Source organism: Pipistrellus hanaki (genome assembly GCF_964339955.1).
Source record: "Pipistrellus hanaki genome assembly, chromosome: 16".
Lineage (NCBI taxonomy): Eukaryota > Metazoa > Chordata > Mammalia > Chiroptera > Vespertilionidae > Pipistrellus > Pipistrellus hanaki.
The window spans coordinates 1,885,356-1,900,991 of NC_140518.1; the positions used below are offsets into that span (position 1 = coordinate 1,885,356).

The 15,636-nt window shown below is 67.2% G+C and overlaps 2 protein-coding genes across 2 annotated transcripts in view; one reads left to right on the forward strand and one right to left on the reverse strand.

Annotated features, from left to right (window-relative positions):
* SEC14L1 (SEC14 like lipid binding 1) overlaps positions 1 to 15,636 on the reverse strand; it is a 259,583-nt gene that overhangs the window by 180,351 nt on the left and 63,596 nt on the right. The gene's annotated exons all lie outside the window — the stretch shown is intronic.
* Positions 1 to 15,636, forward strand: part of SEPTIN9 (septin 9) — a 139,783-nt gene that overhangs the window by 69,731 nt on the left and 54,416 nt on the right. The window lies entirely within an intron of this gene.

Here is a 15,636-nt window from a genome sequence, read left to right on the forward strand (position 1 = left end):
CATCTTGATTGAAAAACTAAATTACTGGAGAGCTGTCAGTGAGGGAGCCACTGCTCATTGCCTCTCTCCGCCCCTGCCAGCCTCTCCATGTCCCCCCATGAGTAACTTCGGGGGTCAGTCTGCCCCAGGAAGGGCTGCGTGGGGTGTCAGTGGGGTGTGCTGCCGTGAGACTCCGGTACACATGCATGAGCCCGAGGCGCACTGTGGGGACGCACAGGCCCTCGGCCCCCGGCCGGCGTCGGGTCTGGGGACGGCCTGGGGGTGCGGACAGAGGACGCCAACCTTGCAGCTGAACCCAGGCGAGCCGTGGGTGTGCCCTCTGCCGCCACCGCTGGCAGGAGCACAGCCGTGAGCGACACCAGCATTGCGAAATGCGGTGATGAGAGCCAGACCGCCCTCCCGCACACGAGGGGGTGGCTAGACAAGCGCCAGGAGCGGCTGCAGACCTGGTGGAGGAGGCACGAGGAGGGAGGGAACCGCGGCCCCGGCCCTGGTCTTCTCCCCTGACCGCGGTTTCCTGCGGGCGGTGCTCTGGGAGGTGCACGCCCCCTGCCCCCCCCTCGCACACCCGCCTGCCTCCCCCGCCGGATCCTCCGGTTGCCTTTACTACACTGAACGCCCTGGTCCCTGACTCCGGGTCTCCGCCATCGGTGGGTCTGCGTCTGCGGGTGGTTTTCCTCTTGACTGTGGGCCCCCTTTCTGCGGCTTTGCGTGTCTTACAGTGATTTTATTTATTCACCTCGAGCGTCGTGCGTGGGAAAACTGGTGTCATGTAAATACATTTCTCCCGGGAGAGCGGCAGGGGCCGCTCACAGGGCGGAGTCGCTGGGACACGCAGGTGAGTGGGGTCTGGGCTGTGACTCAGTTCGCCGCCGCCGGGGGTCAGCTGCTCGGAGAGAGGCCAGACGTGGTGTGTGTGTACATGCTAAAGGCAGGCGTACATGCCTGTCAGAGGCAGTGAGGGGTGAGCCGGCGTGTGGAGATGAGAACTACAGACCAGGAGGCCGCAGTGCGCAGAGGGAGCGGCAGTTCTCACGGACCAGGCGCCTGCCCGGGGGCCGGAGATGTTCCCGCTACGACTGGTGACAACAGGAAGAGCAGAGTGCCGACATGGACCTCGGTGCTGACACGGAACCGGTGCCAACACGGACCTCGGTGCTGACACGGAACCGGTGCCAACACGGAACCCCGGTGCCAACATGGAACCCAACCTGGTGCCGACACGGACCCCGGTGCCGACACGGACCCCGGTGCCGATGGAACACGGTGCCGACACGGACCCGGTGCGGACACGGACCCCGGTGCCGACACGGAACCGGTGCGGACACGGACCCTGGTGCGGACACGGACCCCGGTGCCAACATGGAACCCAACCCGGTGCCGACACGGACCCGGTGCCGACATGGACCCCGGTGCTGACACGGAACCGGTGCCAACACGGACCCCGGTGCTGACACGGAACCGGTGCCAACACGGAACCCCGGTGCCAACATGGAACCCAACCTGGTGCCGACACGGACCCCGGTGCCGACACGGACCCGGTGCCGATGGAACACGTGCCGACACGGACCCGGTGCGGACACGGACCCCGGTGCCGACACGGAACCGGTGCGGACACGGACCCCTGGTGCGGACACGGACCCCGGTGCCAACATGGGAACCCAACCCGGTGCCAACACGGACCCAGTGCCGACACGGACCCCGGTGCCGATGGAACACGGTGCGGACGCGGACACGGACCCCGGTGCCGACACGGAACCGGTGCGGACACGGACCCTGGTGCGGACACGGACCCCGGTGCCAACATGGAACCCAACCCGGTGCCAACACGGACCCAGTGCCGACACGGACCCCGGTGCCGACACGGAACCGGTGCCGACACGGACCCCGGTGCGGACACGGACCCTGGTGCCGACAGGGACCCCGGTGTGGACACGCTCAGGACGTCCCGTGACCCGGCACAGCCCACGGCGCGTCTGCACGTTTGGAAAATGCCCGGTCCCCTGCGGCTCTGGCTCTCAGGGGGGTGGGGGTGGCCAGCTCGGCTCCAGCCTCACCCGCACGGGGGCTCCCGTGGCCCCCTCAGCTCCCGCCCGCTCTCCACGGAGCCTGCTGGCTTTTGTCGGCTCAGCACAGCCGCCGAGAGCCAGGGAAGCGGGGGGCGTGTGCCTAATAAAGCGGAGCTCTGTAATTTAGCAATTACTGTAACCCACACTTGTAATCTGGGGAGTCTCTCGTCTATTCTTTGTTCTCTCTCTCTCTCTCTCTCTCTCTCTCTCTCTAAAAACGATGCAGCTTCACCAGCTGTGTCTGAGTGGCTGGCGTTTACCCTCACCCCACCCCCGGCCCCTCCAGTCAGCTGCGGAGCGCATGGAAGTGTGAGGACCCGAGACCCTTGCTTCCTCTGGCCGACGCTCTAACCACTGGGCCAGCCGGCCATCTTGCTCACTGCTTTTCCTTCTTCTTCCTAATGCCGGGAACTCGTGGGGACAGGTCTCTGGGAAGAGCACCGAGGGCCGAGGACCCCTGACATATTTGTGAAGGAGGCGGGTCGGGACCTCCCCGCCCCCCACACACATTGGTCTGGAAGACGCCATGTCCCCGCCCCCATGGACAGACATGTCTTTCCCCGAGGAAGCCCGCCAGGTTTCTGCAGGCGCCACGCCCGGGTCCGAGCAGCTGGCAGGTGCTGAGAAGCGACGGAGACCACCCTGGCCTGTGGGGGTTCAGGGAGCCGATATGGGGGGTCGGAGGGGGCTTCCATGCAGAAGCAGGCACCGCCCGGTTATCTCAGCCGATCCTCCAGCCCTGTGGATTCCGGATTGTTCCCATTTTGCAGACAGGGGAACTGAGTTCCTTCGAGGTGTCCGCGCTCACAAAGCCCAGGCCATGGGCCACAGGCTCCGCCTTCCAAAACCCGGCGCCCGGGCAGCCTCACCCTCTAGGCTCCTGACCCTGCTGTGACCTGGAGCGCCAAATCGGCAATTTCCCATGATGCAGTGCGGCTGTGCGGTCACGGGGAGGGTGGGAGTCACGTGGAGGGTGGGGGTCACGGGGAGGGGGAGGGTCACGGGGAGGGTGGGGTCACGGGGAGGCTGGGGTCACGTGGAGGGTGGGGGTCAGGGGGAGGGTGGGGGTCACGGGGAGGGGAGGGGTCACGGGGAGGGTGGGGGGTCACGGGGAGGCTGGGGGGCACGTGGAGGGTGGGGGTCACGGGGAGGGTGGGGGTCACGGGGAGGGTGGGGATCACGGGGAGGGTGGGGGTCACGGGGGGCAGGAGAAGATGACCCCTCCCCGGGTCTGCCAGTCCCTGCGGCCTCCGGAGGTGCAGCCTCCGGCCTCTGAGGGGCCTGTCCAGGGACGCGCCTGGAGGCCGGGGAGGAGGACTCGGCGTGGGTTTAAGGTAAGGTGACCAGACATCCGGACCCGGACTTTTTTAAACGCCGCGGGACGCGGGACAAAGGGTAAGAAATCGGGGCATCTGGGCACCTTAATTTAAGGCAAAAACCTCGGGGTCCGGAGAGCGTGTCTGACAGTCCGGGCCTCGGAGACCCCGCTGGAGCCCGGACTGCAGGCTGGGCGGACGGGGGCACCTGCGGGGCTGTTAGACACCCCGGAGCCGGCGGGGTCACAGCGTACGGGCCGGGCCCCCGGGAACGGTTCCCACAGGCCGTCTGTGCTGTGGGGGCACCGGCCGATCTCCCCGCCGCATCCGCTCAGCTCGTGGGGCGAGGGCCCAGCATCCGCCTGCCCCCTCCGGGTGCCCCCTCCAGGTGCCCTCCGCCCACACCCGCCCCGCCTGCCCCCTCCGGGCCCAGCACCCGCCTGCCCCCTCCCGGTGCCCCCTCCTGGGTACCCTCCCGCCCACACCCGCCCCAGCTCCTCCGGGCCCAGCACCCGCCTGCCCCCTCCCGGTGCCCCCTCCTGGTGCCCTCCCGCCCACACCCGCCCCTCCTGCCCCCTCCCCGGGTGCCCCCTCCCGGGTACCCTCCACCCACACCCCGCCCGCCTGCCCCCTCCCGGGTGCCCCTCCAGGTGCCCTCCCGCCCACACCCCGCCCGCCAGCTCCTCCGGGCCCAGCACCCGCCTGCCCCTCCCGGGTGCCCCTCCCGGGTACCCTCCGCCCACACCCCCCGCCCGCCAGCTCCTCCGGGCCCAGCACCCGCCTGCCCCCTCCCGGTGCCCTCCCACTCACCCCCCCGCCTGCCAGCTCCTCCGGGCCCAGCACCCGCCTGCCCCCTCCCGGTGCCCTCCGCCCACACCCCGCCCTCCAGCTCCTCCGGGCCCAGCACCCGCCTGCCCCCTTCCGGGTGCCCCCTCCAGGTGCCCTCCCGCTCACCCCCCGCCCGCCAGCTCCTCCGGGCCCAGCACCCGCCTGCCCCCTCCCGGGTGCCCCCTCCTTGTGCCCTCCGCCCACACCCCGCCCCCCAGCTCCTCCGGCCCCAGCACCAAGGACAGGGATCCAGCCCGGCTGCCACCGCTGTCCGGCCAGAGCCCGGTGCCCAGGACACCAGGCGCCCCATCCACACACCCCCCTCCCCCAGGCCAGGAATTAACTTCTTTAAAAAAAAAATTTTTTTTTATTGATTTTTTTACAGAGAGGGATAGAAAGTTAGAAACATCGATGAGAGAAAATCATCAACCTTGCACACCTCCTACTGGGGATGTGCCCACAACCAAGGTACACGCCCTTGACTGGAATCGAACCTTTCAGTCCACAGGCCAACGCTCTATCCACTGAGCCAAACTGGTATCGGCTAGAAATTAACTTATCAGCGTGTCCCCAGCCAATAGGTGCCCGGAGACTCCGCGCGCAGGGAGCTGCCCGCCCGAGACCAACGCGGACACGTGGATTCAATTAAGGGATGACCCTCCTGGCTCCCGCGCCCCTTCCCAGCCTGCACCGCGCCCCTTCCCAGCCTGCACCGGGCTCAGGAGCAGCTCAGGCAGGGATGTGGTCACACCGCCGGGCCCCAGGCAGGTTAATTCCTTGAGCTCTGCCCCGGCACCTCCCTCTGCTGCTTCGGGGCCCGCCCCGCCTTCAGGAGCTCAGGGCTGAGCCGGGGAGACGGAATAAGCTCAGGAAGGATTGTTTTATTTTTGGAAACTTGAACGTTGCAGGCCAGCATCCCGTGAGGCTGCGGGTCAGGCTGGGGCGGAGCGGGAGAGTTCAGAGAAGGCTGGGCTCTGCCCCCTCTGTGTGGGACATCCTGCGAGGGGCCTGAGATGGAGAAAGCGCGTATGGAACTGTCAGTGGACATGCCGGAGCGAGGGCCAGAGAGACAGCAGGGGGACTCGGGGGTAACGCCGGGGGCGGGCGTCCGGGCCCGAGCGGGCAGTGCGTCTGCTCGGAACGCCGTTCCCGATGGGCCGCGTGCGCGCCGCCTCCCGCTCCATGGCTGACGGCGCAGCCAGCTGCCGGGATTCGGGGTGTACCTGGGCGCAGGTGACAGGGTCTCGGGGGCTCCCTTCGTCCCAGGGAGCTTGGCGGAAGGCACTGGAATGTCGAAGGAGGAGCAGAGCCCCCCTCGGAGCTGAGGAGCATGAAGAAGAGCCTCGGGCCGAAACCGGTGTGGCTCAGTGGATAGAGCGTCAGCCTGTGGACTGAGGGGTCCTAGGTTCGATTCCGGTCAAGGGCATTTACCTTGGTTGTGGGCACATCCCCAGTGGGGGTGTACAGGAGGCAGCTGATGGATGTTTCTAACTCTCTATCCCTCTCTCTTCCTCTCTGTAAAAATCAATAAAATATTTTAAAAGAAGGAGGAGGAGGAGGAGGAGGAGGAGGAGGAGGAGAAAGAAGAGCCTCTGGCGGGGAGGAGAAGGCACGGGGCCCGCCTGGGAACTCGAAGCCACAAGCTCACTTGTCCCCCAAACCATCCTCTCTTCCGGGGACTCCCAAGCCCCAGAGGAACCGGGGCAGTTGCGCCGAGTGGCCACGGGGGGGCAGTGTGGACCCACATCCCTGCCTGAGATGCTCCGAAGCCCGGTGCAGGCTGGGGAGTGGCGCGGGAGCCAGGAGGGTCCTCCCTTAATTGAATCCACGTGTCCGCGTTGGTCTCGGCCCGGCAGCGCCCCGCGCGCGGAGTCTCCGGGGCGCCTATTGGCTGGGCTGATAAAAAGTTAATTTCCAGTTACCGTTGCTCGCTAATTGGATGAACATGGAAGCAATTAAATATTAAAGCATACAAACAAATGATCAGCCGCTGTAATTAGCCCGAGTTGATCACTGTCATAGTTATTTAGGAAGAGGCGACGCGTCCCAGCAGGTGACGCCTTCAATACCCCGGCCCTCCGTTGGTGTCCGCAGAGAGAGGGATAACGGGCGGGAATTTAATTAAAGCCGCTGCGAGTCAGCCCTGACAGGGAGGCGACAGCCACGTGTTGACACGAGAATTAGCCCACAGCAAGCGACATTAATTAACTCCTCCTCGGAAGGCTTCTGGCACTGAGTGGCATTAAAATTTAAAAAAAAAAAAAAAAAAAAGTGGCCCAGACCAGCGCTGTGATTATTTTTACAATCCACCGTATTTCTAAGGCTGGGATTTCTCCCCTGACCAAGTACAGCCAAGAATCGCCTGCCGTACCATGAGGTTAAACCTGTGGTCGGCAAACTGCGGCTGGCGAGCCACACGTGGCTCTTTGGCCCCTTAAGCGTTTAGCAAAGGCCAGCTCAGGAGGACCCTAATTAAGTTAATAACAATGCACCTACTGATAGATCCTCCCTTCCTCCAGTTGATGGACAATGTAAACCCCACCTGCGGCCAGACATTCCTGAGCTCTGAGCCACCCATCAGCACCTGCCAAATACCCTAAGCCCCTAATTCCTAAGTCCCTAGGTCCCTAATCACCAGGCAGCGGGTGCTGAGTGCCCTAAGCCCCGCCCCCTATCCTTAAAGGGGCTTGTACCCCGGCACTCGCTCTCGTCCGCCCCGCTCTGTGGAAGCAGCTGGCAGGGTACCCTTCCCTGCAATAAAGCCTGTGTGTGTCCTGCCATCCGGGTCTCCTGCTACCTTCTCTATTTCATCTGTCACCTACCTGACACTGAAAGTTTAAAAAAATGTGGCTCTCAAAAGAAATGTCAATGCTTGTACTGGTATTTGGCTCTGTTGACTAATAAGTTTGCCGGCCAGTGGGCTAAATGACTCTTATTTATTTAAATGTATTTTTTATTGGTTTCAGAAAGGAAGGGAGAGGGAGAGGTAGAAACATTAATGGTGAGAGAGAATCATGGATCAGCTGCCTCCTGCAACCCCCTAGTGGGGATCCAGCCCACAACCCGGGCATGTGAACCCCTGACCTCCTGGTTCCTAGGTCGACGCTCGACCCCTGAGCCACTGGCTGAGCCACACAGTTCTCTCCCCGGGAGCCAGGAGACGGAGGAGGAGCAGCACAGACGCCCCTCGGAAGCACGGGCACGCCTGCGAGCCACCGCTCCTTCCGCGGTGGGGCTGGGGAGAAGGCGCAGCGGGAGTGACGAGCTGGGAGCTGGGAGCCACCGCGCCACCCGCCTCGCCTGACCCAGCCCAGGGGTCTGCCCGCGGCCACGGGCCTCCCAGCCGAGGCGGGTCCTGCCTGACCGGAGCCCGCTCAGTGGAGTTCCAGCACAGGGCTCCCCGAGTTCTGAAGTGGAACCCCCCGAGGACACAGGCGCACCCGGTCCCACGGCAGGAGCTGCTGTGCGAGGCCCCCACCTGCCTCCGCCGGCCTCAGCCCGGGAAGTGGGGGTGTCGCCGAGCCCCCTGCACCCACCCCAGCAGCTAGCAGGGCCTCTGGAGGCCGCGGGCTCAGCCCTTCGTGGACGGGAGCAGGGCCAGGGCTGGCCCGCGATTGCCCCGCCTCCCAGAAAACACAGTGACCGAGTGTGGGTGCTGGTGACCGAGTCTGGGTTTGTGGGTGTGTGGGTGCCAGTGACTGTGTCTGGGTGTCTGGGTGACCGTGTGTGGGTGCTGGTAACTGAGTCTGTGTGTGTGGGTGCTGGTGACCGTGTCTGGGTGTGTGGGTGACTGTCTGGGTGTGTGGGTGACCGTGTCTGGGTGTGTGGGTGCCGTCTGTGCACCGAGCATGGGCTTTTGCAGGAGTAGCCATCAGCCCAGGAAGCCACACGGGGCCCAGACGTTCCATTGGCTCCTTGGGTTGCTGATGGACAACTGCATCAGCCAATCAAGGGCTCAGGACGGGCCTGCACCCGCCCCTCTGGCCCTGCCCTCAACAGGTGTCCGCCCCACGGTTGTGAGGGGTTGGGCATCCGAACCTGGGCTTTCGGAGGCCACTCCACCAGCCTGTCTGTCCCGTAAGTCTCCCCACAGCCAGTTTCCGGGCCAGGGCCACGAGCACTGGGACCGGGGCGCAGGAGAGGAGCCGAGGAGCCCGCTTGCCTGGGGGCGCTGTCCGGAGGTGCCCTGCCCCTGGGCCAGGGGAGTTTCCTGGGCATTTCGCTGTGATGCTGCACCAGGTGCAATGCCGGGTCTGTGCCCACCCCTACACCCTCCCCCTCCCCTTCCCCCCCAAGCCTCTCCTCCCCCCCAGCCTCTCCTTCCCCCCAGCCTCTCCTCCCCTCCCCCTCCCTCCAGCCTCTCCTCCCCCTCCCCCCTTCCCCCTCCCCCCAGCCTCTCCTCCCCCTCCCCCTCCCCCAGCCTCTCCTCCCCCTCCCCCTCCCCCAGCCTCTCCTCCCCCCAGCCTCTCCTCCCCCTCCCCCTCCCCCAGCCTCTCCTCCCCCCAGCCTCTCCTCCCCCTCCCCCTCCCCCAGCCTCTCCTCCCCCCAGCCTCTCCTCCCCCTCCCCCCCCCAGCCTCTCCCCCCCTCCCACCAGCCTCCTCCCCTCCCCCTTCCCCCAGCCTCTCCTCCCACCTCCCCCCTTGTCCCCCTTCCCACCAGCCTCTCCTCCCCCCTCCCCCAGGCCTCTCCTCCCCCTCCCCCCCAGCCTCTCCTCCCCCCTCCCCCAGCCTCTCCTCCCCCTCCCCCCTTCCCCCTCCCCCCAGCCTCTCCTCCCCCTCCTGGCTGCTCCTGCACCTGGGAGCCCCAGGCTGAGCACCTGTCCGCCCTCTGGCCCCCGTCAGCATCCCCGTCCCCCCGCTGACTGCCACCTGGAACCACCGAGCTTTCCATCCTGTCACCCGCCGCCCCCGGGGCCTGTCCCTCCTGCCCTCTCCTCCCCGAGGGGCCGGGCAGGGTTGGGGGGATGGGCCATGGTGCGTCCAGAGACCCCGGCTGACCAGAGCCCCGCTCGCTGAGAATTTCCCGCACCCTGCACACACACACACACACCCCGGCTGGTCTGTGGGTGGGGTCCAGGCCCTGCCTTTTCCAAGATCTGCAGTTGATGCTGACCGGCACCAGGCTGAGGACGCTAGGGAAGGTTCTGGAAAGGCATTGACCGGTTCATTGGCTGGCACAGCCCCTGGGCCACAGCAGGAGGAGCAGAGCGGGTGGGGGGGGAGAGGAGGAGAGGAGGGAGGGGGAGGGGGGAGGGGAGGGCAGAGCGTGTCCTTTGTGTGCGAGCAGCAGCGTTAAAAACAGGACCTCCTCGCTCCCGGCGAGCGCCCGTTAACTCATCAGAGCGGCGCCTTCAGGCTGATTATCTCGAGTGGAGGACGCAACAGCGTGTTCGCGTGGAATCGTTAGCGGTGGAGTGCCCGCGGGGAGGGCGAGGGTGGCTCAGAGGGCGAGCTGCTGGCCTCCAGGGGGCGGGGCGGGGGCAGGGGGTGGGATTAGGGGGAGAGGGGGTGTCCCTGCAGCCCGGCCCCCCGGCCCCCAGACCCCCAGGCCCTGTCCTGTCCTCAGGGGCGCTCTGGCCGCGGAGCCGGCTGCCCTCGGGCGGGTGGGCAGTGACAGGCCGGGCCGGGCTGGGCTCCACCACAGGCGTTTGTCATCGCTGAGGGGCAGCCCCACGCACCTCACGCTATTTCCGTGGAAACCAAATTCCTTGGCAGCACTCCGCAGTGCCACACGCACACCTGTACGTGCACATACCCTCACACACACACACGTACGCACACATACACACAAACACGCTCATTCACACTCACTTGCACACACATATACACATGCATACACATATATACACACGGTCACACACTTGCACACACACGCACACACACACACACTCACACAGATTCACTCGGAGTCCCTGGAGGCTGAGTAACTTGCCCGCTGTGTCCACCAGCGACACGTGTGGCTGCTGTGGCCACGCCGTGTGGCCGGGGGCGGCACAGGGGCTCCGAGGCGGACGGCTGTTGGGCCGGGGGGGCGTGTGTGTGGGCGTGTGTGTGGGCGTAAATGATTTCTCTTATCATTGATGTTTCTCTCCCACCCCTCCTCTGAAATCAAGAAGAACATGTTTGAAGAAAAGAAACCTCTGGGACGGAAGCAGCTCTGGGGGCCCAGGGTGGAGCTCAGAGCCCCGCCCCCATTGGCCAGAGGGAGGGGCACCCTGCCCCGCCCCCACGGAGGGGCTCTGAGCACAGACCCTCTCCGTCTGCCCGGGTCCGAGCTCGGAGGGCAGGTCATTCACGGAGGCCCACACCCGCCTCCGCCTCAGCCCCCTGGCCGGGAGGGGCCGGCAGCTGAGGGTCCTCCTCGGGCAGGACTGAGGGGCGCTGAGCCCCGGGCTGCGGGCTGCGGGCTGGCCTGGGCCCGGGCCGGGCGGGGAGACCAGCGGTGCTTCTGCCTTCGGGCGGGCGTTGGAGGGCGGCACCGTGGGCCCGCCGCCCGGGGTGAGGGGCTGTCCGGGCCGCGGGCTGTCCGGGCGATAGGCCTGTGACGCCTGTGACGCGCTGAGCCCGGAGGCGGCGATGGAAGATGCAGCCTGTGCGGGGGGAGGGGGCTGGTTGCCAGGACAACAAGGAGGCTCTGTTTCTCGTGGGATCTGCGGTGGGAACGTGGTTCCGTGCTCGGGCTCCCCGCCCGCCCTCCTGTTTAGGAAGGCGGCTTCATTTCTTAACTAAAAAGGACGAGGGTTCACCTTCCGCCTCCGGCACATGGGGAGAGGCTGGGCGCGGGCACGCCGTGGGGGGGAAGGCAGCTGTGCCTGGGAGAGGATGTGTGAGTTATTCACGGATCCCCTCGGACCCGCCCCTCCCCCACCACACCGCCTCTCCCCCCACAGCCTCTCCCCCCACAGCCACCCGGCCCTGGCCCCAGCGGACCCCAGCTCACCCCGGCCCCCCTCGCCGAGCTTCCCTGGGCAGGGCCGGCGGGTGCCCTGGCCCTGGGCCCCTAACCGGAGGGCGCCAGGCAGTGCCAGGGCATCAGTGCCCACGCTGCACCCCTAACCCGAGGGCGCCAGGCGGTGCCCGGGCATCGGTGCCCGCGCTGTGCCAATCTCTCGGGGACGAGGCGCCGATGGGCTGGGCTGGTGCCCCCCGCGGCCTCAGTGGTTCCCAAAGTGGGTCCCCGGCAGCAGCCGAGGCAGCACGTTGTCTGGGGACTTGCCGGTGCGAGTTTGGGGGCCCCCTGCCTGGCTGACCAGGACCTGGAGGTGGGCTCCACCCCGGGGGACACTGAGGCTTGTCCAGTGTGAGAGCCACCGGCTCCGAAAGGCAGCCACCGGGGCCTGCCCTGTCCCCCGCCCCCACGCACCCATGGGTGCCCAGGGGAGGGGGGAGGCTGGGTGAGTGCGGCTGGCGCGGTGACAAAGAGCCGGGCCGTCCCCCACACACACCCTCCAGGAGCTCGGAGTTGCTTTGCCGGCTGGTTTTCGGTGGTTCTTCGTGGTGAATTAGGGGAGATGGTGCTGTGGCTTCAGCCCTTCCCACAGGGGGTCACTGTCAGAGCGCCGACACTGGAGGGAGAGTCAGCTTCCTCTAAAACAGCTTTACCGGCACGGCGCCGGCCGGCACACGTCGGAAAGCTGGGAACGACAGCGCAGGCGGGAAGGAGCCAGCGCCCCTGCTGTTCTGAGGACAGCGTGACTGTCCCTGCTCTCCCCCCCTTAATTTATAACCCGGAGCCTGTGTGCTCTGCTCCGGCTCCGCCCTCACGGAGCCTCTGTCCTCCCCACGCACCGTCTGCGACGAGGTGGTCGCAGCGCGCACTCGGCGGCGGGGGTGCGGGGTGTGGGCACCACCACGGCGCTTCCTGGGGGCCGTGGCTTCCCGTCTCTTTCAGGCCGTGGCCGTGGCAGTGGCCGTGGCCGTGGCTGTGGCCGTGGCCGTGCGGTTCTGGCGTAGACAGCTCGGGCGGAGGCGGAGCGGAGGTGAGTTCCCGGTCTCTGCGCCGGGGCCGGCGGTGCTGAGGGAGACCTGGGGGCCGGGGCAGGGGTGGAGGGTGAGCTGAGCTGGGGGCCGGGGCAGGGGTGGAGGGTGGAGCTGAGCTGGGGGCCGGGGCAGGGGTGGAGGGTGGAGCTGAGCTGGGGGCCGGGGCAGGGGTGGAGGGTGGAGCTGAGCTGGGGGCCGGGGGAGGGGTGGAGGGTGGAGCTGAGCTGGGGGCTGGGGCAGGGGTGGAGGGTGGAGCTGAGCTGCCGGGCGGCACGCGGGGTCCAAGCAGGACGACTCCCCGGGCAGCGGGCGGCGTCGGCCCTAGAGGCCGGCGAGGCCGGCGATGCGGTGAGCGCTGGGGAGCAGGCGTCCCCAGAGCCTCCCTCAGGCCGGGGACGGGCTGTCCCCGGGGCAGCTGGGACCCGCCTGCAGGGCGGCCTCGGAGGAGCCCCAGACCTTGCGGTGGGCACATCCCTGCGCGCCCGCCCCATCCCGAAGCGGCAGGCGGCTCCGGGCGGCTGGGGCCTCTCCGGGTCCAGTCCTTCTGGCCCATGGCGGCTGCTCCGGCTCCCCGCCCGGCCCGCCCCCTCGCTCTCCCCGCCTGCCCGGCCCCCCACTCTCCCCACCGTTCAGGACCCACAGCCGATCCACCGTGGCTTCGTGGACCCTGGCTGCGATAGTGTGGTCTGTACGTTTTATTTTGAAATAACTTTAGATTTCCTAAAACAGGGCACAGCTGGGACAGAGTTCCTGTTTGTTGTTGTTTAATATATTTTTATTGGTTTCAGGGAGGAAGGGGGAGGGAGAAACATCAATCATGAGAGCGAATAGTGGACCGGCCGCCTCCTGCACGCCCCCCGCTGGGGTGGAGCCCGCAGCCCCGGCCCATGCCCTGACCGGGAATCCACCCGTGACCCCTGGTCCACGCCGGGGCAGGGCCCTCCTTTAAGGCTGAGGCCCAGGCCCACGGCCCTGGGGCAGAGGTGTGGCTGCGCTGACACACAGGCGGGGCCGGGAGGGCGGGGCCCAGCCTGGCTCACTCCAGTGGATCCCCGGACACCTGTGCGTCCAGCAGTGGGGGGATGGGGGGGCTCGTAAGCAGGCAGCTCCCGCCAGCCCAGACCCCCCATGCCTCTGCCTTGGGGAACAGGGTGGGGAGGGGTGGGGGTGGGGTGCCCCGCAGGCACAGCGGGTGCTTTAGTCCCTTCTCTCCGGGAAGCGGCCGGCCAGCCAGGCCTGGGGTCCCTGCCGACACCTCGTTATCCGCGGGCCGACACCCCGTTATCCACGGGCCGAGCGCCTGCCCGTCTGCGGTGTCTCAGCCAGACAGGTGCGGCCCGGCCCGGGGCCCACGGAGCCCTGTCCAGTTCAATGAAGCCCCTGCCCCGGAGCCTCTCTATTCCCGCCGACCGCCCGTCAGTAACCGCCCCCCCATCGGAACCAGCCGCCGTCAGTAACCGCCCCCCCCACGTCGGAACCAGCGCCGGTGATGAGATTGATGCTGGCGGGCCGGGCGGAATGCGGCCCGCGCCCTCCCGGGTCGGCGGAGACCACATTAAACCCGATAGTCACAGGTGAGATGTCAATTCGGAGCCTCTCCGCTTAGAGCTTTTAATTAACTCCTTAAGCAAAGGGCGCGGGCGCACAGCCAGCTGGGGCCGCTCCGCTGGAGATAATGGATCTGCGGCTCGGACCCTGATCCCGCCCACGGCCCCGCCCCCGGGGGGGAGTTAATTACCGGCCCGAGCTCCGAGCCCGGAGAGGGAATTCGTCCTCTCTCCGCCCCAGACTCTCAGCCTCCCGGTAACCTGCAGCCCCCTGCCTCCATTCCTCTGGCGGGGGTGCCTCCTGGGGCGGGGGTGCCTCCTGGGGCGGGGGGTGCCTCCTGGGGCGGGGGGTGCCTCCTGGGGCGGGGGTGCCTCCTGGGGAGGGGGTGCCTCCTGGGGAGGGGGTGCCTCCTGGGGAGGGGGTGCCTCCTGGGGAGGGGGGTGCGCGGACACAGACGGGGGAGCCGCCTTCGTGCTTAAGGGCCTTAGGGGCCCCGAGGAGATGCTCTGCAAATGCCACCCACAGGCAGGGAATGAAGATGCTCAGAGGCTCCTGTCTCCGACCTCCCCCTCCCCTCCTTCCCTCTCCCCCCTCCCTCCTTCCCCCCTTCCCACCTCCCCCCTCCCCCCTCCCGGGCTTCCTGAGGACCTAATCTAGAAAGTTCCATCCTTGGGATCCAGCGTGTCCTGGGCCTGGAGCGTGTCCGTGAGGGGCAGGGCCCCAGCCCCGGGAGAGGCCGTGCCTGCACCTCGGAGGCAGGCGAGGGGACACCAGCCCCCCCACCCCCCCCAGCAGCGCCCTCTGCGTGCCCCTGAGCGGTCCTTCCCTCCCCCCTCAGCGTCTCCATCTCCGGCCTGAGAGCATCCCTCCTCCCCGGAGGGACCGAGAGACCCCCTCTCCCAGCCCCCTGGGCCAGACCCTCCGCCGCACCCCGAGTTCTCACAGCGGTGCTGGGACCTGGGACAAACCTGCATTCGAAGCTTGGCCCCAGAGTCCGTCTGTTCCCAAACAGCCGGGAGCGGCTGACACCCCCGGGACCCGGCCCCGAGGGAACCGGAAAGACCCGGAACCTTTCCCCTCTGTCTCAGGAGCACAGGGTTCCGTCCTGCAGCCCGGCCCCCGGCTGGGCCCCGGGGTTGCACCCCGGCTTCTGGGTGGGGAAGGAGACTGGGTCATGGCCGCCGGCTCCCGGGGTGGCTGCAGCCGGGCCGAGCAGAGGAGCTGGGGCTCGGCCGGAAGCCGCGCTCTCCAGCGGGACACGGAGCGGCCCGGCCCGCTCGCACCTGCTGGTCCGGCCGAGGAGGGGGCTGGGACGTGTGTCTGAGGAGGGGCTGGAGCGTGTGTCCGAGGAGGGGGCTGGGACGTGTGTCGGAGGAGGGGGCTGGAGCGTGTGTCCGAGGAGGGGCTGGGACGTGTGTCCGAGGAGGGGGCTGGGACGTGTGTCTGAGGAGGGGGCTGGGACGTGTGTCGGAGGAGGGGGCTGGGACGTGTGTCCGAGGAGGGGCTGGGACGTGTGTCCGAGGAGGGGGCTGGGACGTGTGTCCGAGGAGGGGGCTGGGACGTGTGTCCGAGGAGGGGGCTGGGACGTGTGTCCGAGGAGGGGGCTGGAGCGTGTGTCTGAGGAGGGGCTGGAGCGTGTGTCCGAGGAGGGGGCTGGAGCGTGTGTCGGAGGAGGGGGCTGGAACAGTGTGGAGGGAAGCGAAACTGTGTCTGATGAGCAGGCGGCGTTCCCGCTGCCCTGTCATGTAGGAACAGGACAATCTGTTAGGGGGTGGGGGTGACAGAGCGTCTTATAGGCCCGGCGCTGGGAAAGGGGTGCTGGCTAAGGAAGCCCCAGGTCCGCACCTGCAGACGCCACCAACAGCAGGTGAAAACACTCTCTAAGAATGTAATTG